The sequence below is a fragment of the Pseudophryne corroboree genome, chromosome 3 (genome assembly GCF_028390025.1).
Source record: "Pseudophryne corroboree isolate aPseCor3 chromosome 3, aPseCor3.hap2, whole genome shotgun sequence".
In the NCBI taxonomy this organism is placed as follows: domain Eukaryota; kingdom Metazoa; phylum Chordata; class Amphibia; order Anura; family Myobatrachidae; genus Pseudophryne; species Pseudophryne corroboree.
In genome coordinates this window covers 547,920,850-547,943,354 of record NC_086446.1, presented here as the reverse complement: position 1 = coordinate 547,943,354, position 22,505 = coordinate 547,920,850, and the positions used below count along the sequence as shown (strand labels likewise).

The window sequence follows — 22,505 nt, the reverse complement described above, 5'->3', positions numbered from 1 at the left end:
GTTTAAGTTATGTACAAAATGTTTTGGAAGGTTAAAAAAGTACATAAATTGACATAAAATATTAATGAGAAAGGATTTTTTTATTATTGATTTGCTGTTTAGTAAAGAAAAACACTTTGACATCAATGACTTATTTTTTCTTAGGAAAAATAATTATGGCGGCAGTAAGTTTTGATCCAAAGCCTCCAAAGAAACTGGAACCTTAATCCAGCGCTTTAGACACTGCTGATTTTTAGCTCATGCATCTGGATCATATCAATCAGCTATTGAGAAGAAAAGTCTTTATTATTATTATTGTTTTTCTTATTAGTGGAGAAAAACATTTTGTCATCACTGACTGATGTTTTCATAGTAAAATCATTATAGCAGCAGTGGGATTTGAACCCACGCCTCCAGAGAGACTGGAGCCTAAATCCAGCGCCTTAGACCGCTCGGCCATGCTACCACATGGACCTGTCTGACTGAAAGCTCACAGTTCTGGATCATACAGTTGAGATTACAGGAAAAAAATGTGTTGTTTTAAATCAATACTTGAAAAGAAGTGTCATGTTACAAGTATTTAAAATACAAAAAGTTAAGGAAGCATAAAAAAGGTACAAAATTAGTAGTCAATATTAATGAGTAAGGATTTTTTATTATTGATTTGCTGTTTAGTAGAGTAAAACAGTTTGACATCAATGAATGTCATTTTCTTTTGAATATAATTATGGCAGCAGTGGGATTTGAACCCACGCCTCCAAAGAGACTGGAGTCTTAATCCAGCGCCTTAGACCGCTCGGCCATGCTACCACATATCTATTTTGGCTCCAAAGGTCATAGTTTATTATTTTACATATTATTTTTAAAGTTTGAGAAGACTCTCGAAATTGTGATAAACTGTTTTAAAATCTAGGACAGATGATGAACTTTTCAACCTTCCAATATTTTACTTTAGCAACTTAGTGGCCTTAGACCGCTCGGCCATGGTACCACATGGACACTCTTAGCTCACAGATCTGGGTCATATAGCTCAGGTTACAGTAAAAACATTTTTTTAAATCAATATTTAAAAAGAAGTGTAATGCAAAAAGTGTTTAAATTATGTACAAAATGTTTTGGAAGGTTAAAAAAGTACATAAATTGACATAAAATATCAATGAGAAAGGATATTTTTATTATTGATTTGCTGTTTAGTAGAGAAAAAACACTTTGACATCAATTACTTATTTTTTCTCAGGGAAAATAATTATGGCGGCAGTAGGTTTTGAACCAATGTCTCCAAAGAATCTGGAACCTTAATCCAGCACCTTAGACACTGCTGATTTTTAGCTAATGCATCTGGATCATATTGATCAGATGTTGAGGAAATAGGACTTTATTATTATTGATTTTCTTATTAGTGGAGAAAAACACATTGCCATCACTGACTGACATTTTCATAGTAAAATCATTATGGAAGCAGCGGGATTCGGACCCACGCCTCCAGAGAAACTGGAACCTAAATCCAGTGCCTTAGACCGCTCACCCTTGCTACCCCATGGATACTTTTGACTCAAAGCTCAGAGTTCTGGATCATATAGTTAAGATTACAAGAAAAAATTGTGTAGTTATAAATCAATACTTGAAAAGAAGTGTCATGTTAAAAGTGTTTAAAATACAAAAAATTTAAAAAGGTACAAAATTAGCAGACACTATTAATTAGAAAGGATTTTTTATTATTGACTTTCTGTTTAGTGGAGAAAAACACTTTGACATCAATGACAGTCGTTTTATCTTGAAAATAATTATGACAGCAGTGGAATTTGAACCCATGCCTCCAAACAGACTGGAGCCTTAATGCAGCATCTTAGCCCGCTCAGCCACATTTCTACCTTGACTCCATAGCTCATAGTTTATAATTTTACATAATATTTTTGCATTTTGAGAAGACTCTTGAAATTATGATAAACTGTTTTAAAATCTAGGGCAGATGATGAACTTTTTAACCTACCAATATTTTATTTTAGCAGCTTAGTGGCCTTAGACCGCTCGGCCATGGTACCAAATGAACACTCTTAGCTCACAGATCTGGGCCATATAGCTCAGATTACAGTACAAACATTTTTTTTGTTTTAAATAAATACTTAAAAATAAGTGTCATACCAAAAGTGTTTAAGTTATGTACAAAATGTTTTGGAAGGTTAAAAAAGTACATAAATTGACATAAAATATTAATGAGAGAGGATTTTTTATTATTGATTTGCTGTTTAGTAAAGAAAAACACTTTGACATCAATGACTTATTTTTTCTTAGGAAAAATAATTATGGCGGCAGTAAGTTTTGATCCAAAGCCTCCAAAGAAACTGGAACCTTAATCCAGCGCTTTAGACACTGCTGATTTTTAGCTCATGCATCTGGATCATATCAATCAGCTATTGAGGAGAAAAGTCTTTATTATTATTGTTTTTCTTATTAGTGGAGAAAAACATTTTGTCATCACTGACTGATGTTTTCATAGTAACATCATTATGGCAGCAGTGGGATTTGAACCCACGCCTCCAGAGAGACTGGAGCCTAAATCCAGCGCCTTAGACCGCTCGGCCATGCTACCACATGGACCTGTAGGACTGAAAGCTCACAGTTCTGGATCATACACTTGAGATTACAGGAAAAAAAATTGTTGTTTTAAATCAATACTTGAAAAGAAGTGTCATGTTACAAGTATTTAAAATACAAAAAGTTAAGGAAGCATAAAAAGGTAGTCAATATTAATGAGTAAGGATTTTTTATTATTGATTTGCTGTTTAGTAGAGTAAAACAGCATCAAAGAATGTCATTTTCTCTTGAAAATAATTATGGCAGCAGTGGGATTTGAACCCACGCCTCCAAAGAGACTGGAGTCTTAATCCAGCCCCTTAGACCGCTCGGCCATGCTACTACATAACTATTTTGGCTCCAAAGGTCATAGTTTATTATTTTACATATTATTTTTAAAGTTTGAGAAGACTCTCGAAATTGTGATAAACTGTTTTAAAATCTAGGACAGATGATGAACTTTTCAACCTTCCAATATTTTACTTTAGCAACTTAGGGGCCTTAGACCGCTCGGCCATGGTACCACATGGACACTCTTAGCTCACAGATCTGGGTCATATAGCTCAGGTTACAGTAAAAACATTTTTTTAAATCAATATTTAAAAAGAAGTGTAATGCAAAAAGTGTTTAAATTATGTACAAAATGTTTTGGAAGGTTCAAAAAGTACATAAATTTACATAAAATATCAATGAGAAAGGATATTTTTATTATTGATTTGCTGTTTAGTAGAGAAAAAACACTTTGACATCAATTACTTATTTTTTCTCAGGGAAAATAATTATGGCAGCAGTAGGTTTTGAACCAATGTCTCCAAAGAATCTGGAACCTTAATCCAGCACCTTAGACACTGCTGATTTTTAGCTAATGCATCTGGATCATATTGATCAGATGTTGAGGAAATAGGACTTTATTATTATTGATTTTCTTATTAGTGGAGAAAAACACATTGCCATCACTGACTGACATTTTCATAGTAAAATCATTATGGAAGCAGTGGGATTCGGACCCACACCTCCAGAGAGACTGGAACCTAAATCCAGTGCTTTAGACCGCTCGCCCTTGCTACCCCATGGATACTTTTGACTCAAAGCTCAGAGTTCTGGATCATATAGTTAAGATTACAAGAAAAAATTGTGTAGTTATAAATCAATACTTGAAAAGAAGTGTCATGTTAAAAGTGTTTAAAATACAAAAATTTTAAAAAGGTACAAAATTAGCAGACAATATTAATTAGAAAGGATTTTTTATTATTGACTTGCTGTTTAGTGGAGAAAAACACTTTGACATCAATGACAGTCGTTTTATCTTGAAAATAATTATGACAGCAGTGGAATTTGAACCCATGCCTCCAAACAGACTGGAGCCTTAATGCAGCATCTTAGCCCGCTCAGCCACATTTCTACCTTGACTCCATAACTCATAGTTTATAATTTTCCTTAATATTTTTGCATTTTGAGAAGACTCTTGAAATTATGATAAACTGTTTTAAAATCTAGGGCAGATGATGAACTTTTTATCCTACCAATATTTTATTTTAGCAGCTTAGTGGCCTTAGACCGCTCGGCCATGGTACCAAATGAACACTCTTAGCTCACAGATCTGGGCCATATAGCTCAGATTACAGTACAAACATTTTTTTTGTTTTAAATAAATACTTAAAAATAAGTGTCATACCAAAAGTGTTTAAGTTATGTACAAAATGTTTTGGAAGGTTAAAAAAGTACATAAATTGACATAAAATATTAATGAGAAAGGATTTTTTTATTATTGATTTGCTGTTTAGTAAAGAAAAACACTTTGACATCAATGACTTATTTTTTCTTAGGAAAAATAATTATGGCGGCAGTAAGTTTTGATCCAAAGCCTCCAAAGAAACTGGAACCTTAATCCAGCGCTTTAGACACTGCTGATTTTTAGCTCATGCATCTGGATCATATCAATCAGCTATTGAGAAGAAAAGTCTTTATTATTATTATTGTTTTTCTTATTAGTGGAGAAAAACATTTTGTCATCACTGACTGATGTTTTCATAGTAAAATCATTATAGCAGCAGTGGGATTTGAACCCACGCCTCCAGAGAGACTGGAGCCTAAATCCAGCGCCTTAGACCGCTCGGCCATGCTACCACATGGACCTGTCTGACTGAAAGCTCACAGTTCTGGATCATACAGTTGAGATTACAGGAAAAAAATGTGTTGTTTTAAATCAATACTTGAAAAGAAGTGTCATGTTACAAGTATTTAAAATACAAAAAGTTAAGGAAGCATAAAAAAGGTACAAAATTAGTAGTCAATATTAATGAGTAAGGATTTTTTATTATTGATTTGCTGTTTAGTAGAGTAAAACAGTTTGACATCAATGAATGTCATTTTCTTTTGAATATAATTATGGCAGCAGTGGGATTTGAACCCACGCCTCCAAAGAGACTGGAGTCTTAATCCAGCGCCTTAGACCGCTCGGCCATGCTACCACATATCTATTTTGGCTCCAAAGGTCATAGTTTATTATTTTACATATTATTTTTAAAGTTTGAGAAGACTCTCGAAATTGTGATAAACTGTTTTAAAATCTAGGACAGATGATGAACTTTTCAACCTTCCAATATTTTACTTTAGCAACTTAGTGGCCTTAGACCGCTCGGCCATGGTACCACATGGACACTCTTAGCTCACAGATCTGGGTCATATAGCTCAGGTTACAGTAAAAACATTTTTTTAAATCAATATTTAAAAAGAAGTGTAATGCAAAAAGTGTTTAAATTATGTACAAAATGTTTTGGAAGGTTAAAAAAGTACATAAATTGACATAAAATATCAATGAGAAAGGATATTTTTATTATTGATTTGCTGTTTAGTAGAGAAAAAACACTTTGACATCAATTACTTATTTTTTCTCAGGGAAAATAATTATGGCGGCAGTAGGTTTTGAACCAATGTCTCCAAAGAATCTGGAACCTTAATCCAGCACCTTAGACACTGCTGATTTTTAGCTAATGCATCTGGATCATATTGATCAGATGTTGAGGAAATAGGACTTTATTATTATTGATTTTCTTATTAGTGGAGAAAAACACATTGCCATCACTGACTGACATTTTCATAGTAAAATCATTATGGAAGCAGCGGGATTCGGACCCACGCCTCCAGAGAAACTGGAACCTAAATCCAGTGCCTTAGACCGCTCGCCCTTGCTACCCCATGGATACTTTTGACTCAAAGCTCAGAGTTCTGGATCATATAGTTAAGATTACAAGAAAAAATTGTGTAGTTATAAATCAATACTTGAAAAGAAGTGTCATGTTAAAAGTGTTTAAAATACAAAAAATTTAAAAAGGTACAAAATTAGCAGACAATATTAATTAGAAAGGATTTTTTATTATTGACTTGCTGTTTAGTGGAGAAAAACACTTTGACATCAATGACAGTCGTTTTATCTTGAAAATAATTATGACAGCAGTGGAATTTGAACCCATGCCTCCAAACAGACTGGAGCCTTAATGCAGCATCTTAGCCCGCTCAGCCACATTTCTACCTTGACTCCATAGCTCATAGTTTATAATTTTACATAATATTTTTGCATTTTGAGAAGACTCTTGAAATTATGATAAACTGTTTTAAAATCTAGGGCAGATGATGAACTTTTTAACCTACCAATATTTTATTTTAGCAGCTTAGTGGCCTTAGACCGCTCGGCCATGGTACCAAATGAACACTCTTAGCTCACAGATCTGGGCCATATAGCTCAGATTACAGTACAAACATTTTTTTTGTTTTAAATAAATACTTAAAAATAAGTGTCATACCAAAAGTGTTTAAGTTATGTACAAAATGTTTTGGAAGGTTAAAAAAGTACATAAATTGACATAAAATATTAATAAGAAAGGATTTTTTTATTATTGATTTGCTGTTTAGTAAAGAAAAACACTTTGACATCAATGACTTATTTTTTCTTAGGAAAAATAATTATGGCGGCAGTAAGTTTTGATCCAAAGCCTCCAAAGAAACTGGAACCTTAATCCAGCGCTTTAGACACTGCTGATTTTTAGCTCATGCATCTGGATCATATCAATCAGCTATTGAGAAGAAAAGTCTTTATTATTATTATTGTTTTTCTTATTAGTGGAGAAAAACATTTTGTCATCACTGACTGATGTTTTCATAGTAAAATCATTATGGCAGCAGTGGGATTTGAACCCACGCCTCCAGAGAGACTGGAGCCTAAATCCAGCGCCTTAGACCGCTCGGCCATGCTACCACATGGACCTGTCTGACTGAAAGCTCACAGTTCTGGATCATACAGTTGAGATTACAGGAAAAAAATGTGTTGTTTTAAATCAATACTTGAAAAGAAGTGTCATGTTACAAGTATTTAAAATACAAAAAGTTAAGGAAGCATAAAAAGGTAGTCAATATTAATGAGTAAGGATTTTTTATTATTGATTTGCTGTTTAGTAGAGTAAAACAGCATCAATGAATGTCATTTTCTCTTGAAAATAATTATGGCAGCAGTGGGATTTGAACCCACGCCTCCAAAGAGACTGGAGTCTTAATCCAGCCCCTTAGACCGCTCGGCCATGCTACTACATAACTATTTTGGCTCCAAAGGTCATAGTTTATTATTTTACATATTATTTTTAAAGTTTGAGAAGACTCTCGAAATTGTGATAAACTGTTTTAAAATCTAGGACAGATGATGAACTTTTCAACCTTCCAATATTTTACTTTAGCAACTTATTGGCCTTAGACCGCTCGGCCATGGTACCACATGGACACTCTTAGCTCACAGATCTGGGTCATATAGCTCAGGTTACAGTAAAAACATTTTTTTAAATCAATATTTAAAAAGAAGTGTAATGCAAAAAGTGTTTAAATTATGTACAAAATGTTTTGGAAGGTTAAAAAAGTACATAAATTGACATAAAATATCAATGAGAAAGGATATTTTTATTATTGATTTGCTATTTAGTAGAGAAAAAACACTTTGACATCAATTACTTATTTTTTCTCAGGGAAAATAATTATGGCGGCAGTAGGTTTTGAACCAATGTCTCCAAAGAATCTGGAACCTTAATCCAGCACCTTAGACACTGCTGATTTTTAGCTAATGCATCTGGATCATATTGATCAGATGTTGAGGAAATAGGATTTTATTATTATTGATTTTCTTATTAGTGGAGAAAAACACATTGCCATCACTGACTGACATTTTCATAGTAAAATCATTATGGAAGCAGTGGGATTCGGACCCACGCCTCCAGAGAAACTGGAACCTAAATCCAGTGCCTTAGACCGCTCGCCCTTGCTACCCCATGGATACTTTTGACTCAAAGCTCAGAGTTCTGGATCATATAGTTAAGATTACAAGAAAAAATTGTGTAGTTATAAATCAATACTTGAAAAGAAGTGTCATGTTAAAAGTGTTTAAAATACAAAAATTTTAAAAAGGTACAAAATTAGCAGACAATATTAATTAGAAAGGATTTTTTATTATTGACTTGCTGTTTAGTGGAGAAAAACACTTTGACATCAATGACAGTCGTTTTATCTTGAAAATAATTATGACAGCAGTGGAATTTGAACCCATGCCTCCAAACAGACTGGAGCCTTAATGCAGCATCTTAGCCCGCTCAGCCACATTTCTACCTTGACTCCATAGCTCATAGTTTATAATTTTCCATAATATTTTTGCATTTTGAGAAGACTTGAAATTATGATAAACTGTTTTAAAATCTAGGGCAGATGATGAACTTTTTAACCTACCAATATTTTATTTTAGCAGCTTAGTGGCCTTAGACTGCTCGGCCATGGTACCAAATGAACACTCTTAGCTCACAGATCTGGGCCATATAGCTCAGATTACAGTACAAACATTTTTTTTGTTTTAAATAAATACTTAAAAATAAGTGTCATACCAAAAGTGTTTAAGTTATGTACAAAATGTTTTGGAAGGTTAAAAAAGTACATAAATTGACATAAAATATTAATGAGAATGGATTTTTTTATTATTGATTTGCTGTTTAGTAAAGAAAAACACTTTGACATCACTGACTTATTTTTTCTTAGGAAAAATAATTATGGCGGCAGTAAGTTTTGATCCAAAGCCTCCAAAGAAACTGGAACCTTAATCCAGCGCTTTAGACACTGCTGATTTTTAGCTCATGCATCTGGATCATATCAATCAGCTATTGAGAAGAAAAGTCTTTATTATTATTGTTTTTCTTATTAGTGGAGAAAAACATTTTGTCATCACTGACTGATGTTTTCATAGTAAAATCATTATGGCAGCAGTGGGATTTGAACCCACACCCCCAGAGAGACTGGAGCCTAAATCCAGCGCCTTAGACCGCTCGGCCATGCTACCCCATGGATCTGTCTGACTGAAAGCTCACAGTTCAGGATCATACAGTTGAGATTACAGGAAAAAAATGTGTTGTTTTAAATCAATACTTGAAAAGAAGTGTCATGTTACAAGTATTTAAAATACAAAAAGTTAAGGAAGCATAAAAAAGGTACAAAATTAGTAGTCAATATTAATGAGTAAGGATTTTTTATTATTGATTTGCTGTTTAGTAGAGTAAAACAGTTTGACATCAATGAATGTCATTTTCTCTTGAATATAATTATGGCAGCAGTGGGATTTGAACCCACGCCTTCAAAGAGATTGGAGCCTTAATCCAGCGCCTTAGACTGCTTGGCCATGCTACCACATATCTATTTTAGCTCCAAAGGTCATAGTTTATTATTTTACATATTATTTTTAAAGTTTGAGAAGACTCTCGAAATTGTGATAAACTGTTTTAAAATCTAGGACAGATGATGAACTTTTCAACCTTCCAATATTTTACTTTAGCAACTTAGTGGCCTTAGACCGCTCGGCCATGGTACCACATGGACACTCTTAGCTCACAGATCTGGGTCATATAGCTCAGGTTACAGTAAAAACATTTTTTTAAATCAATATTTAAAAAGAAGTGTAATGCAAAAAGTGTTTAAATTATGTACAAAACGTTTTGGAAGGTTCAAAAAGTACATAAATTGACATAAAATATCAATGAGAAAGGATATTTTTATTATTGATTTGCTGTTTAGTAGAGAAAAAACACTTTGACATCAATTACTTATTTTTTCTCAGGGAAAATAATTATGGCGGCAGTAGGTTTTGAACCAATTCCTCCAAAGAATCTGGAACCTTAATCCAGCACCTTAGACACTGCTGATTTTTAGCTAATGCATCTGGATCATATTGATCAGATGTTGAGGAAAAAGGACTTTATTATTATTGATTTTCTTATTAGTGGAGAAAAACACATTGCCATAACTGACTGACATTTTCATAGTAAAATCATTATGGAAGCTGTGGGATTCAGACCCACGCCTCCAGAGAGACTGGAACCTAAATCCAATGCCTGAGACCGCTCGCCCTTGCTACCCCATGGATACTTTTGACTCAAAGCTCAGACTTCTGGATCATATAGTTAAGATTACAAGAAAAAATTGTGTAATTATAAATCAATACTTGAAAAGAAGTGTCATGTTAAAAGTGTTTAAAATACAAAAATTTTAAAAAGGTACAAAATTAGCAGACAATATTAATTAGAAAGGATTTTTTATTATTGACTTGCTGTTTAGTGGAGAAAAACACTTTGACATCAATGACAGTCGTTTTATCTTGAAAATAATTATGACAGCAGTGGAATTTGAACCCATGCCTCCAAACAGACTGGAGCCTTAATGCAGCATCTTAGCCCGCTCAGCCACATTTCTACCTTGACTCTATAGCTCATAGTTTATAATTTTACATAATATTTTTGCATTTTGAGAAGACTCTTGAAATTATGATAAACTGTTTTAAAATCTAGGGCAGATGATGAACTTTTTAACCTACCAATATTTTATTTTAGCAGCTTAGTGGCCTTAGACCACTCGGCCATGGTACCAAATGAACACTCTTAGCTCACAGATCTGGGCCATATAGCTCAGATTACAGTACAAACATTTTTTTTGTTTTAAATAAATACTTAAAAATAAGTGTCATACCAAAAGTGTTTAAGTTATGTACAAAATGTTTTGGAAGGTTAAAAAAGTACATAAGTTGACATAAAATATTAATGAGAAAGGATTTTTTATTATTGATTTGCTGTTTAGTAAAGAAAAACACTTTGACATCAATGACTTATTTTTTCTTAGGAAAAATAATTATGGCGGCAGTAAGTTTTGATCCAAAGCCTCCAAAGAAACTGGAACCTTAATCCAGCGCTTTAGACACTGCTGACTTTTAGCTCATGCATCTGGATCATATCAATCAGCTATTGAGGAGAAAAGTCTTTATTATTATTGTTTTTCTTATTAGTGGAGAAAAACATTTTGTCATCACTGACTGATGTTTTCATAGTAAAAGCATTATGGCAGCAGTGGGATTTGAACCCACGCCTCCAGAGAGACTGGAGCCTAAATCCAGCGCCTTAGACCACTCGGCCATGCTACCACATGTACCTGTCTGACTGAAAGCTCACAGTTCTGGATCATACAGTTGAGATTACAGGAAAAAAATGTGTTGTTTTAAATCAATACTTGAAAAGAAGTGTCATGTTACAAGTATTTATAATACACAAAGTTAAGGAAGCATAAAAAAGGTACAAAATTAGTAGACAATATTAATGAGTAAGGATTTTTTATTATTGATTTGCTGTTTAGTAGAGTAAAACAGTTTGACATCAATGAATGTCATTTTCTCTTGAAAACAATTATAGCAGCAGTGGGATTTGAACCCACGCCTCCAAAGAAACTGGAGCCTTAATCCAGCGCCTTAGACCGCTCAGCCATGCTACTACATATCTATTTTGGCTCCAAAGGTCATAGTTTATTATTTTACATATTATTTTTAAAGTTTGAGAAGACTATTGAAATTGTGATAAACTGTTTTAAAATCTAGGACAGATGATGAACTTTTCAACCTTCCAATATTTTATTTTAGCAACTTAGTGGCCTTAGACCGCTCGGCCATGGTACCACATGGACACTCTTAGCTCACAGATCTGGGTCATATAGCTCAGGTTACAGTAAAAACATTTTTTTAAATCAATATTTAAAAAGAAGTGTAATGCAAAAAGTGTTTAAATTATGTACAAAATGTTTTGGAAGGTTCAAAAAGTACATAAATTGACATAAAATATCAATGAGAAAGGATATTTTTATTATTGATTTGCTGTTTAGTAGAGAAAAAACACTTTGACATCAATTACTTATTTTTTCTCAGGGAAAATAATTATGGCGGCAGTAGGTTTTGAACCAATGTCTCCAAAGAATCTGGAACCTTAATCTAGCACCTTAGACACTGCTGATTTTTAGCTAATGCATCTGGATCATATTGATCAGATGTTGTGGAAATAGGACTTTATTATTATTGATTTTCTTATTATTGGAGAAAAACACATTGCCATCACTGACTGACATTTTCATAGTAAAATCATTATGGAAGCAGTGGGATTCGGACCCACGCCTCCAGAAAGACTGGAACCTAAATCCAGTGCCTTAGACCGCTCGCCCTTGCTACCCCATTGATACTTTTGACTCAAAGCTCAGAGTTCTGGATCATATAGTTAAGATTACAAGAAAAAATTGTGTAGTTATAAATCAATACTTGAAAAGAAGTGTCATGTTAAAAGTGTTTAAAATACAAAAATTTTAAAAAGGTACAAAATTAGCAGACAATATTAATTAGAAAGGATTTTTTATTATTGACTTGCTGTTTAGTGGAGAAAAACACTTTGACATCAATGACAGTCGTTTTATCTTGAAAATAATTATGACAGCAGTGGAATTTGAACCCATGCCTCCAAACAGACTGGAGCCTTAATGCAGCATCTTAGCCCGCTCAGCCACATTTCTACCTTGACTCTATAGCTCACAGTTTATAATTTTACATAATATTTTTGCATTTTGAGAAGACTCTTGAAATTATGATAAACTGTTTTAAAATCTAGGGCAGATGATGAACTTTTTAACCTACCAATATTTTATTTTAGCAGCTTAGTGGCCTTAGACTGCTCGGCCATGGTACCAAATGAACACTCTTAGCTCACAGATCTGGGCCATATAGCTCAGATTACAGTACAAACATTTTTTTTGTTTTAAATAAATACTTAAAAATAAGTGTCATACCAAAAGTGTTTAAGTTATGTACAAAATGTTTTGGAAGGTTAAAAAAGTACATAAATTGACATAAAATATTAATGAGAAAGGATTTTTTATTATTGATTTGCTGTTTAGTAAAGAAAAACACTTTGACATCAATGACTTATTTTTTCTTAGGAAAAATAATTATGGCGGCAGTAAGTTTTGATCCAAAGCCTCCAAAGAAACTGGAACCTTAATCCAGTGCCTTAATACTGCTGATTTTTAGCTCATGCATCTGGATCATATCAATCAGCTATTGAGGAGAAAAGTCTTTATTATTATTGTTTTTCTTATTAGTGGAGAAAAACATTTTGTCATCACTGACTGATGTTTTCATAGTAAAAGCATTATAGCAGCAGTGGGATTTGAACCCACGCCTCCAGAGAGACTGGAGCCTTAATCCAGCGCCTTAGACCGCTCGGCCATGCTACCACATGTACCTGTCTGACTGAAAGCTCACAGTTCTGGATCATACAGTTGAGATTACAGGAAAAAAATGTGTTGTTTTAAATCAATACTTGAAAAGAAGTGTCATGTTACAAGTATTTATAATACACAAAGTTAAGGAAGCATAAAAAAGGTACAAAATTAGTAGACAATATTAATGAGTAAGGATTTTTTATTATTGATTTGCTGTTTAGTAGAGTAAAACAGTTTGACATCAATGAATGTCATTTTCTCTTGAATATAATTATGGCAGCAGTGGGATTTGAACCCACGCCTCCAAAGAGACTGGAGCCTTAATCCAGCACCTTAGACTGCTCGGCCATGCTACCACATATCTATTTTGGCTCCAAAGGTCATAGTTTATTATTTTACATATTATTTTTAAAGTTTGAGAAGACTCTTGAAATTGTGATAAACTGTTTTAAAATCTAGGACAGATGATAAACTTTTCAACCTTCCAATATTTTACTTTAGCAACTTAGTGGCCTTAGACCGCTCGGCCATGGTACCACATGGACACTCTTAGCTCACAGATCTGGGTCATATAGCTCAGGTTACAGTAAAAACATTTTTTTAAATCAATATTTAAAAAGAAGTGTAATGCAAAAAGTGTTTAAATTATGTACAAAACGTTTTAAAAGGTTAAAAAAGTACATAAATTGACATAAAATATCAATGAGAAAGGATATTTTTATTATTCATTTGCTGTTTAGTAGAGAAAAAACACTTTGATATCAATTACTTATTTTTTCTCAGGGAAAATAATTATGGCGGCAGTAGGTTTTGAACCAATTCCTCCCAAGAATCTGGAACCTTAATCCAGCATCTTAGACACTGCTGATTTTTAGCTAATGCATCTGGATCATATTGATCAGATGTTGAGGAGAAAGGACTTTATTATTATTGATTTTCTTATTAGTGGAGAAAAACACATTGCCATCACTGACTGACATTTTCATAGTAAAATCATTATGGAAGCAGTGGGATTCGGACCCACGCCTCCAGAGAGACTGGAACCTAAATCCAGTGCCTTAGACCGCTCGCCCTTGCTACCCCATGGATACTTTTGACTCAAAGCTCAGAGTTCTGGATCATATAGTTAAGATTACAAGAAAAAATTGTGTAGTTATAAATCAATACTTGAAAAGAAGTGTCATGTTAAAAGTGTTTAAAATACAAAAATTTTAAAAAGGTACAAAATTAGCAGACAATATTAATTAGAAAAGATTTTTTATTATTGATTTGCTGTTTAGTGGAGAAAAACACTTTGACATCAATGACAGTCGTTTTATCTTGAAAATAATTATGACAGCAGTGGAATTTGAACCCATGCCTCCAAACAGACTGGAGCCTTAATGCAGCATCTTAGACCGCTCAGCCACATTTCTACCTTGACTCCATAGCTCATAGTTTATAATTTTACATATTATTTTTACATTTTGAGAAGACTCTTGAATTTATGATAACTGTTTTAAAATCTAGGGCAGATGATGAACTTTTTAACCTACCAATATTTTATTTTAGCAGCTTAGTGGCCTCAGACCGCTCGGCCATGGTACCAAATGAACACTCTTAGCTCACAGATCTGGGCCATATAGCTCAGTTTACAGTACAAACATTTTTTTTTGTTTTAAATAAATACTTAAAAAGAAGTGTCATGCCAATAGTGTTTAAGTTATGTACAAAATGTTTTGGAAGGTTAAAAAAGTACATAAATTGACATAAAATATTAATGAGAAAGGATTTTTTATTATTCATTTGCTGTTTAGTAAAGAAAAACACTTTGACATCAATGACTTATTTTTTCTTAGGAAAAATAATTATGGCAGCAGTAGGTTTTGATCCAAAGCCTCCAAAGAAACTGGAACCTTAATACAGCGCCTTAGACACGGCTGATTTTTAGCTCATGCATCTGGATCATATCAATCAGCTATTGAGGAGAAAAGTCTTTATTATTATTGTTTATCTTATTAGTGGAGAAAAACATTTTGTCATCACTGACTGATGTTTTCATAGTAAAATCATTATGTCAGTAGTGTGATTTGAACCCACGCCTCCAGAGAGACTGGAGCCTAAATCCAACGCCCTAGACCGCTCGGCCATGCTACAACATGAACCTGTCTGACTGAAAGCTCACAGTTCTGGATCATACAGTTGAGATTACAGGAAAAAAATGTGTTGTTTTAAATCAATACTTGAAAAGAAGTGTCATGTTACAAGTATTTAAAATACAAAAAGTTAAGGAAGCATAAAAAAGGTACAAAATTAGTAGTCAATATTAATGAGTAAGGATTTTTTATTATTGATTTGCTGTTTAGTAGAGTAAAACAGTTTGACATCAATGAATGTCATTTTCTCTTGAAAATAATTATGGCAGCAGTGGGATTTGAACCCACACCTCCAAAGAGACTGGAGCCTTAATCCAGCGCCTTAGACCGCTCGTCCATGCTACCACATATCTATTTTGGCTCAAAAGGTCATAGTTTATTATTTTACATATTATTTTTAAAGTTTGAGAAGACTCTTGAAATTGTGATAAACTGTTTTAAAATCTAGGACAGATGATGAACTTTTCAACCTTCCAATATTTTACTTTAGCAACTTTGTGGCCTTAGACCGCTCGGCCATGGTACCACATGGACACTCTTAGCTCACAGATCTTGGTCATATAGCTCAGGTTACAGTAAAAACATTTTTTGACTTTTGAACCCATGCCTCCAAACAGACTGGAGCCTTAATGCAGCATCTTAGACCGCTCAGCCAACTTTCTACCTTGACACCATAGCTCATAGTTTATAATTTTACATATTATTTTTACATTTTGAGAAGACTCTTGAAATTATGATAAACTGTTTTAAAATCTAGGGCAGATGATGAACTTTTTAACCTACCAATATTTTATTTTAGCAGCTTAGTGGCCTTAGACCGCTCGGCCATGGTACCAAATGAACACTCTTAGCTCACAGATCTGGGCCATATAGCTCAGATTACAGTATAAACGTTTTTTTTTTTTAAATAAATACTTAAAAAGAAGTGTCATACCAAAAGTGTTTAAGTTATGTACAAAATGTTTTGGAAGGTTAAAAAAGTACATAAATTGACATAAAATATTAATGAGAAAGGATTTTTTTATTATTGATTTGCTGTTTAGTTAAGAAAAACACTTTGACATCAATGACTTATTTTTTCTTAGGAAAAATAATTATGGCGGCAGTAGGTTTTGATCCAAAGCCTCCAAAGAAACTGGAACCTTAATCCAGCGCCTTAGACACTGCTGATTTTTAGCTCATGCATCTGGATCATATCAATCAGGTATTGAGGAGAAAAGTCTTTATTATTATTGTTTTTCTTATTAGTGGAGAAAAACATTTTGTCATCACTGACTGATGTTTTCATAGTAAAATCATTATGGCAGCAGTGGGATTTGAACCCACGCCTCCAGAGAGACTGGAGCCTTAATCCAGCGCCTTAGACCGCTCGGCCATGCTACCACATGGACCTGTCTGACTGAAAGCTCACAGTTCTGGATCATACAGTTGAGATTACAGGAAAAAAATGTGTTGTTTTAAATCAATACTTGAAAAGAAGTGTCATGTTACAAGTATTTAAAATACAAAAAGTTAAGGAAGCATAAAAAAGGTAGTCAATATTAATGAGTAAGGATTTTTTATTATTGATTTGCTGTTTAGTAGAGTAAAACATCATCAATTAATGTCATTTTCTCTTGAAAATAATTATGGCAGCAGTGGGATTTGAACCCACGCCTACAAAGAGACTGGAGCCTTAATCCAGCGCCTTAGACCGCTCTGCCATGCTACTACATATCTATTTTGGCTCCAAAGGTCATAGTTTATTATTTTACATATTATTTTTAAAGTTTGAGAAGACTCTTGAAATTGTGATAAACTGTTTTAAAATCTAGGACAGATGATGAACTTTTCAACCTTCCAATATTTTACTTTAGCAACTTAGTGGCCTTAGACCGCTCGGCCATGGTACCACATGGACACTCTTAGCTCACAGATCTGGGTCATATAGCTCAGGTTACAGTAAAAACATTTTTTTAAATCAATATTAAAAAAAAAGTGTAATGCAAAAAGTGTTTAAATTATGTACAAAATGTTTTGGAAGGTTCAAAAAGTACATAAATTGACATAAAATATCAATGAGAAAGGATATTTTTATTATTGATTTGCTGTTTAGTAGAGAAAAAACACTTTGACATCAATTACTTATTTTTTCTCAGGGAAAATAATTATGGCGGCAGTAGGTTTTGAACCAATGTCTACAAAGAATCTGGAACCTTAATCCAGCACCTTAGACACTGCTGATTTTTAGCTAATGCATCTGGATCATATTGATCAGATGTTGAGGAAATAGGACTTTATTATTATTGATTTTCTTATTAGTGGAGAAAAACACATTGCCATCACTGACTGACATTTTCATAGTAAAATCATTAAGTAAGCAGTGGGATTCGGACCCACGCCTCCAGAGAGACTGGAACCTAAATCCAGTGCCTTAGACCGCTCGCCCTTGCTACCCCATGGATACTTTTGACTCAAAGCTCAGAGTTCTGGATCATATAGTTAAGATTACAAGAAAAAATTGTGTAGTTATAAATCAATACTTAAAAAGAAGTGTCATGTTAAAAGTGTTTAAAATACAAAAATTTAAAAAAGGTACAAAATTAGCAGACAATATTAATTAGAAAGGATTTTTTATTATTGACTTGCTGTTTAGTGGAGAAAAACACTTTGACATCAATGACAGTCGTTTTATCTTGAAAATAATTATGACAGCAGTGGAATTTGAACCCATGCCTCCAAACAGACTGGAACCTTAATGCAGCATCTTAGACCGCTCAGGCACATTTCTACCTTGACTCCATATCTCATAGTTTATAATTTTACATAATATTTTTGCATTTTGAGAAGACTCTTGAAATTATGATAAACTGTTTTAAAATCTAGGGCAGATGATGAACTTTTTAACCTACCAATATTTTATTTTAGCAGCTTAGTGGCCTTAGACCGCTCGGCCATGGTACCAAATGAACACTCTTAGCTCACAGATCTGGGCCATATAGCTCAGTTTACAGTACAAACATTTTTTTTTTGTTTTAAATAAATACTTAAAAAGAAGTGTCATACCAATAGTGTTTAAGTTATGTACAAAATGTTTTGGAAGGTTAAAAAAGTACATAAATTGACATAAAATATTAATGAGAAAGGATTTTTTATTATTCATTTGCTGTTTAGTAAAGAAAAACACTTTGACATCAATGACTTATTTTTTCTTAGGAAAAATAATTATGGCGGCAGTAGGTTTTGATCCAAAGCCTCCAAAGAAACTGGAACCTTAATACAGCGCCTTAGACACTGCTGATTTTTAGCTCATGCATCTGGATCATATCAATCAGATATTGAGGAGAAAAGTCTTTATTATTATTGTTTATCTTATTAGTGGAGAAAAACATTTTGTCATCACTGACTGATGTTTTCATAGTAAAATCATTATGGCAGTAGTGGGATTTGAACCCACGCCTCCAGAGAGACTGGAGCCTAAATCCAGCGCCTTAGACCGCTCGGCCATGCTACCACATGGAGCTGTCTGACTGAAAGCTTACAGTTCTGGATCATACAGTTGAGATTACAGGAAAAAAATGTGTTGTTTTAAATCAATACTTGAAAAGAAGTGTCATGTTACAAGTATTTAAAATACAAAAAGTTAAGGAAGCATAAAAAAGGTATAAAATTAGTAGTCAATATTAATGAGTAAGGATTTTTTATTATTGATTTGCTGTTTAGTAGAGTAAAACAGTTTGACATCAATGAATGTCATTTTCTCTTGAAAATAATTATGGCAGCAGTGGGATTTGAAACCACGCCTCCAAATAGACTGGGGCCTTAATCCAGCGCCTTAGAACGCTCGGCCATGCTACCACATAACTATTTTAGCTCCAAAGGTCATAGTTTATTATTTTACATATTATTTTTAAAGTTTGAGAAGACTCTTGAAATTGTGATAAACTGTTTTAAAATCTAGGACAGATGATGAACTTTTCAACCATCCAATATTTTACTTTAGCAACTTAGTGGCCTTAGACCGCTCGGCCATGGTACCACATGGACACTCTTAGCTCACAGATCTGGGTCATATAGCTCAGGTTACAGTAAAAACATTTTTTTAAATCAATATTTAAAAAGAAGTGTAATGCAAAAAGTGTTTAAATTATGTACAAAACGTTTTGGAAGGTTAAAAAAGTACATAAATTGACATAAAATATCAATGAGAAAGGATATTTTTATTATTGATTTGCTGTTTAGTAGAGAAAAAACACTTTGACATCAATTACTTATTTTTTCTCAGGGAAAATAATTATGGCGGCAGTAGGTTTTGAACCAATTCCTCCAAAGAATCTGGTACCTTAATCCAGCACCTTAGACACTGCTGATTTTTAGCTAATGCATCTGGATCATATTGATCAGATGTTGAGGAGAAAGGACTTTATTATTATTGATTTTCTTATTAGTGGAGAAAAACACATTGCCATCACTGACTGACATTTTCATAGTAAAATAATTTATGGAAGCAGTGGGATTCGGACCCACACCCCCAAGAGAGATTGGAACCTAAATCCAGTGCCTTAGACCGCTCGCCCTTGCTACCCCATGGATACTTTTGACTCAAAGCTCAGAGTTCTGGATCATATAGTTAAGATTACAAGAAAAAATTGTGTAGTTATAAATCAATACTTGAAAAGAAGTGTCATGTTAAAAGTGTTTAAAATACAAAAATTTAAAAAAGGTACAAAATTAGCAGACAATATTAATTAGAAAGGATTTTTTATTATTGACTTGCTGTTTAGTGGAGAAAAACACTTTGACATCAATGACAGTCGTTTTATCTTGAAAATAATTATGACAGCAGTGGAATTTGAACCCATGCCTCCAAACAGACTGGAGCCTTAATGCAGCATCAATGACCGCTCAGCCACATTTCTACCTTGACTCCATAGCTCATAGTTTATAATTTTACATATTATTTTTACATTTTGAGAAGACTCTTGAAATTATGATAAACTGTTTTAAAATCTAGGGCAGATGATGAACTTTTTAACCTACCAATATTTTATTTTAGCAGCTTAGTGGCCTTAGACCGCTCGGCCATGGTACCAAATGAACACTCTTAGCTCACAGATCTGGGCCATATAGCTCAGTTTACAGTACAAACATTTTTTTTTTGTTTTAAATAAATACTTAAAAAGAAGTGTCATACCAATAGTGTTTAAGTTATGTACAAAATGTTTTGGAAGGTTAAAAAAGTACATAAATTGACATAAAATATTAATGAGAAAGGATTTTTTATTATTCATTTGCTGTTTAGTAAAGAAAAACACTTTGACATCAATGACTTATTTTTTTCTTAGGAAAAATAATTATGGCGGCAGTAGGTTTTGATCAAAAGCCTCCAAAGAAACTGGAACCGAAATACAGCGCCTTAGACACTGCTGATTTTTAGCTCATGCATCTGAATCATATCAATCAGCTATTGAGGAGAAAAGTCTTTATTATTATTGTTTATCTTATTAGTGGAGAAAAACATTTTGTCATCACTGACTGATGTTTTCATAGTAAAATCATTATGGCAGCAGTGGGATTTGAACTCACTCCTCCAGAGAGACTGGAGCCTAAATCCAGAGCCTTAGACCACTCGGCCATGCTCCCACATGGATCTGTCTGACTGAAAGCTCACAGTTCTGGATCATACAGTTGAGATTACAGGAAAAAAATGTGTTGTTTTAAATCAATACTTGAAAAGAAGTGTCATGTTACAAGTATTTAAAATACAAAAAGTTAAGGAAGCATAAAAAGGTACAAAATTAGTAGTCAATATTAATGAGTAAGGATTTTTTATTATTGATTTGCTGTTTAGTAGAGTAAAACAGTTTGACATCAATGAATGTCATTTTCTCTTGAAAATAATTATGGCAGCAGTGGGATTTGAACCCACGCCTCCAAAGAGACTGGAGCCTTATCCACATATCTATTTTGGCTACAAAGGTCATAGTTTATTATTTTACATATTATTTTTAAAGTTTGAGAAGACTCTTGAAATTGTGATAAACTGTTTTAAAATCTAGGACAGATGATGAACTTTTCAACCTTCCAATATTTTACTTTAGCAACTTAGTGGCCTTAGACCGCTCGGCCATGGTACCACATGGACACTCTTAGCTCACAGATCTGGGTCATATAGCTCAGGTTACAGTAAAAACATTTTTTAAATCAATATTTAAAAAGAAGTGTAATGCAAAAAGTGTTTAAATTATGTGCAAAATGTTTTGGAAGGTTAAAAAAGTACATAAATTGACATAAAATATCAATGAGAAAGTATATTTTTTTTTATTCATTTGCTGTTTAGTAGAGAAAAAATACTTTGACATCAATTACTTATTTTTTCTCAGGGAAAATAATTATGGCGGCAGTAGGTTTTAAACCAATTCCTCCAAAGAATCTGGAACCTTATTCCAGCACCTTAGACACTGCTGATCTTTAGCTAATGCATCTGGATCATATTGATCAGATGTTGAGGAGAAAGGACTTTATTATTATTGATTTTCTTATTAGTGGAGAAAAACACATTGCCATCACTGACTGACATTTTCATAGTAAAATCATTATGGAAGCAGTGGGATTCGGACCCACGCCTCCAGAGAGACTGGAACCTAAATCCAGTGCCTTAGACCGCTCGCCCTTGCTACTCCATGGATACTTTTGACTCAAAGCTAAGAGTTCTGGATCATATAGTTAAGATTACAAGAAAAAATTGTGTAGTTATAAATAAATACTTGAAAAGAAGTGTCATGTTAAAAGTATTTAAAATACAAAAATTTAAAAAAGGTACAAAATTAGCAGACAATATTAATTAGAAAGGATTTTTTATTATTGACTTGCTGTTTAGTGGAGAAAAACACTTTGACATCAATGACAGTCGTTTTATCTTGAAAATAATTATGACAGCAGTGGAATTTGAACCCATGCCTCCAAACAGACTGGAGCCTTAATGCAGCATCTTTGACCGCTCAGCCACATTTCTACCTTGACTCCATAGCTCATAGTTTATAATTTTACATATTATTTTTACATTTTGAGAAGACTCTTGAAATTATGATTAACTGTTTTAAAATCTAGGGCAGATGATGAACTTTTTAACCTACCAATATTTTATTTTAGCAGCTTAGTTGCCTTAGACCGCTCGGCCATGGTACCAAATGAACACTCTTAGCTCACAGATCTGGGCCATATAGCTCAGATTACAGTACA

The 22,505-nt window shown here is 33.4% G+C and overlaps 18 non-coding genes across 18 annotated transcripts; all 18 read right to left on the bottom strand.

Moving 5' to 3' along the window:
• Window positions 1-363: 363 nt before the first annotated feature.
• Window positions 364-445, bottom strand: TRNAL-UAG (transfer RNA leucine (anticodon UAG)). The gene has a single exon. It is a non-coding gene; the product is annotated as a tRNA-Leu (tRNA).
• Window positions 446-707: 262 nt separating this feature from the next.
• On the bottom strand, window positions 708-789 carry TRNAL-AAG (transfer RNA leucine (anticodon AAG)). Its single transcript has one exon. It is a non-coding gene; the product is annotated as a tRNA-Leu (tRNA).
• A 1,698-nt stretch (window positions 790-2,487) lies between these two features.
• On the bottom strand, window positions 2,488-2,569 carry TRNAL-UAG (transfer RNA leucine (anticodon UAG)). Its single transcript has one exon. It is a non-coding gene; the product is annotated as a tRNA-Leu (tRNA).
• Window positions 2,570-2,814: 245 nt separating this feature from the next.
• TRNAL-AAG (transfer RNA leucine (anticodon AAG)) lies at window positions 2,815-2,896 on the bottom strand. The gene has a single exon. It is a non-coding gene; the product is annotated as a tRNA-Leu (tRNA).
• A 1,702-nt stretch (window positions 2,897-4,598) lies between these two features.
• On the bottom strand, window positions 4,599-4,680 carry TRNAL-UAG (transfer RNA leucine (anticodon UAG)). Its single transcript has one exon. It is a non-coding gene; the product is annotated as a tRNA-Leu (tRNA).
• A 262-nt stretch (window positions 4,681-4,942) lies between these two features.
• TRNAL-AAG (transfer RNA leucine (anticodon AAG)) lies at window positions 4,943-5,024 on the bottom strand. Its single transcript has one exon. It is a non-coding gene; the product is annotated as a tRNA-Leu (tRNA).
• Window positions 5,025-6,726: 1,702 nt separating this feature from the next.
• TRNAL-UAG (transfer RNA leucine (anticodon UAG)) lies at window positions 6,727-6,808 on the bottom strand. The gene has a single exon. It is a non-coding gene; the product is annotated as a tRNA-Leu (tRNA).
• A 245-nt stretch (window positions 6,809-7,053) lies between these two features.
• Window positions 7,054-7,135, bottom strand: TRNAL-AAG (transfer RNA leucine (anticodon AAG)). Its single transcript has one exon. It is a non-coding gene; the product is annotated as a tRNA-Leu (tRNA).
• A 1,697-nt stretch (window positions 7,136-8,832) lies between these two features.
• TRNAL-UAG (transfer RNA leucine (anticodon UAG)) lies at window positions 8,833-8,914 on the bottom strand. The gene has a single exon. It is a non-coding gene; the product is annotated as a tRNA-Leu (tRNA).
• A 2,042-nt stretch (window positions 8,915-10,956) lies between these two features.
• TRNAL-UAG (transfer RNA leucine (anticodon UAG)) lies at window positions 10,957-11,038 on the bottom strand. The gene has a single exon. It is a non-coding gene; the product is annotated as a tRNA-Leu (tRNA).
• A 262-nt stretch (window positions 11,039-11,300) lies between these two features.
• Window positions 11,301-11,382, bottom strand: TRNAL-AAG (transfer RNA leucine (anticodon AAG)). Its single transcript has one exon. It is a non-coding gene; the product is annotated as a tRNA-Leu (tRNA).
• A 1,697-nt stretch (window positions 11,383-13,079) lies between these two features.
• TRNAL-AAG (transfer RNA leucine (anticodon AAG)) lies at window positions 13,080-13,161 on the bottom strand. The gene has a single exon. It is a non-coding gene; the product is annotated as a tRNA-Leu (tRNA).
• A 262-nt stretch (window positions 13,162-13,423) lies between these two features.
• On the bottom strand, window positions 13,424-13,505 carry TRNAL-AAG (transfer RNA leucine (anticodon AAG)). Its single transcript has one exon. It is a non-coding gene; the product is annotated as a tRNA-Leu (tRNA).
• Window positions 13,506-15,547: 2,042 nt separating this feature from the next.
• Window positions 15,548-15,629, bottom strand: TRNAL-AAG (transfer RNA leucine (anticodon AAG)). Its single transcript has one exon. It is a non-coding gene; the product is annotated as a tRNA-Leu (tRNA).
• Window positions 15,630-16,585: 956 nt separating this feature from the next.
• Window positions 16,586-16,667, bottom strand: TRNAL-AAG (transfer RNA leucine (anticodon AAG)). Its single transcript has one exon. It is a non-coding gene; the product is annotated as a tRNA-Leu (tRNA).
• A 246-nt stretch (window positions 16,668-16,913) lies between these two features.
• On the bottom strand, window positions 16,914-16,995 carry TRNAL-AAG (transfer RNA leucine (anticodon AAG)). Its single transcript has one exon. It is a non-coding gene; the product is annotated as a tRNA-Leu (tRNA).
• A 1,700-nt stretch (window positions 16,996-18,695) lies between these two features.
• On the bottom strand, window positions 18,696-18,777 carry TRNAL-UAG (transfer RNA leucine (anticodon UAG)). Its single transcript has one exon. It is a non-coding gene; the product is annotated as a tRNA-Leu (tRNA).
• A 2,047-nt stretch (window positions 18,778-20,824) lies between these two features.
• Window positions 20,825-20,906, bottom strand: TRNAL-UAG (transfer RNA leucine (anticodon UAG)). Its single transcript has one exon. It is a non-coding gene; the product is annotated as a tRNA-Leu (tRNA).
• Window positions 20,907-22,505: the final 1,599 nt, after the last annotated feature.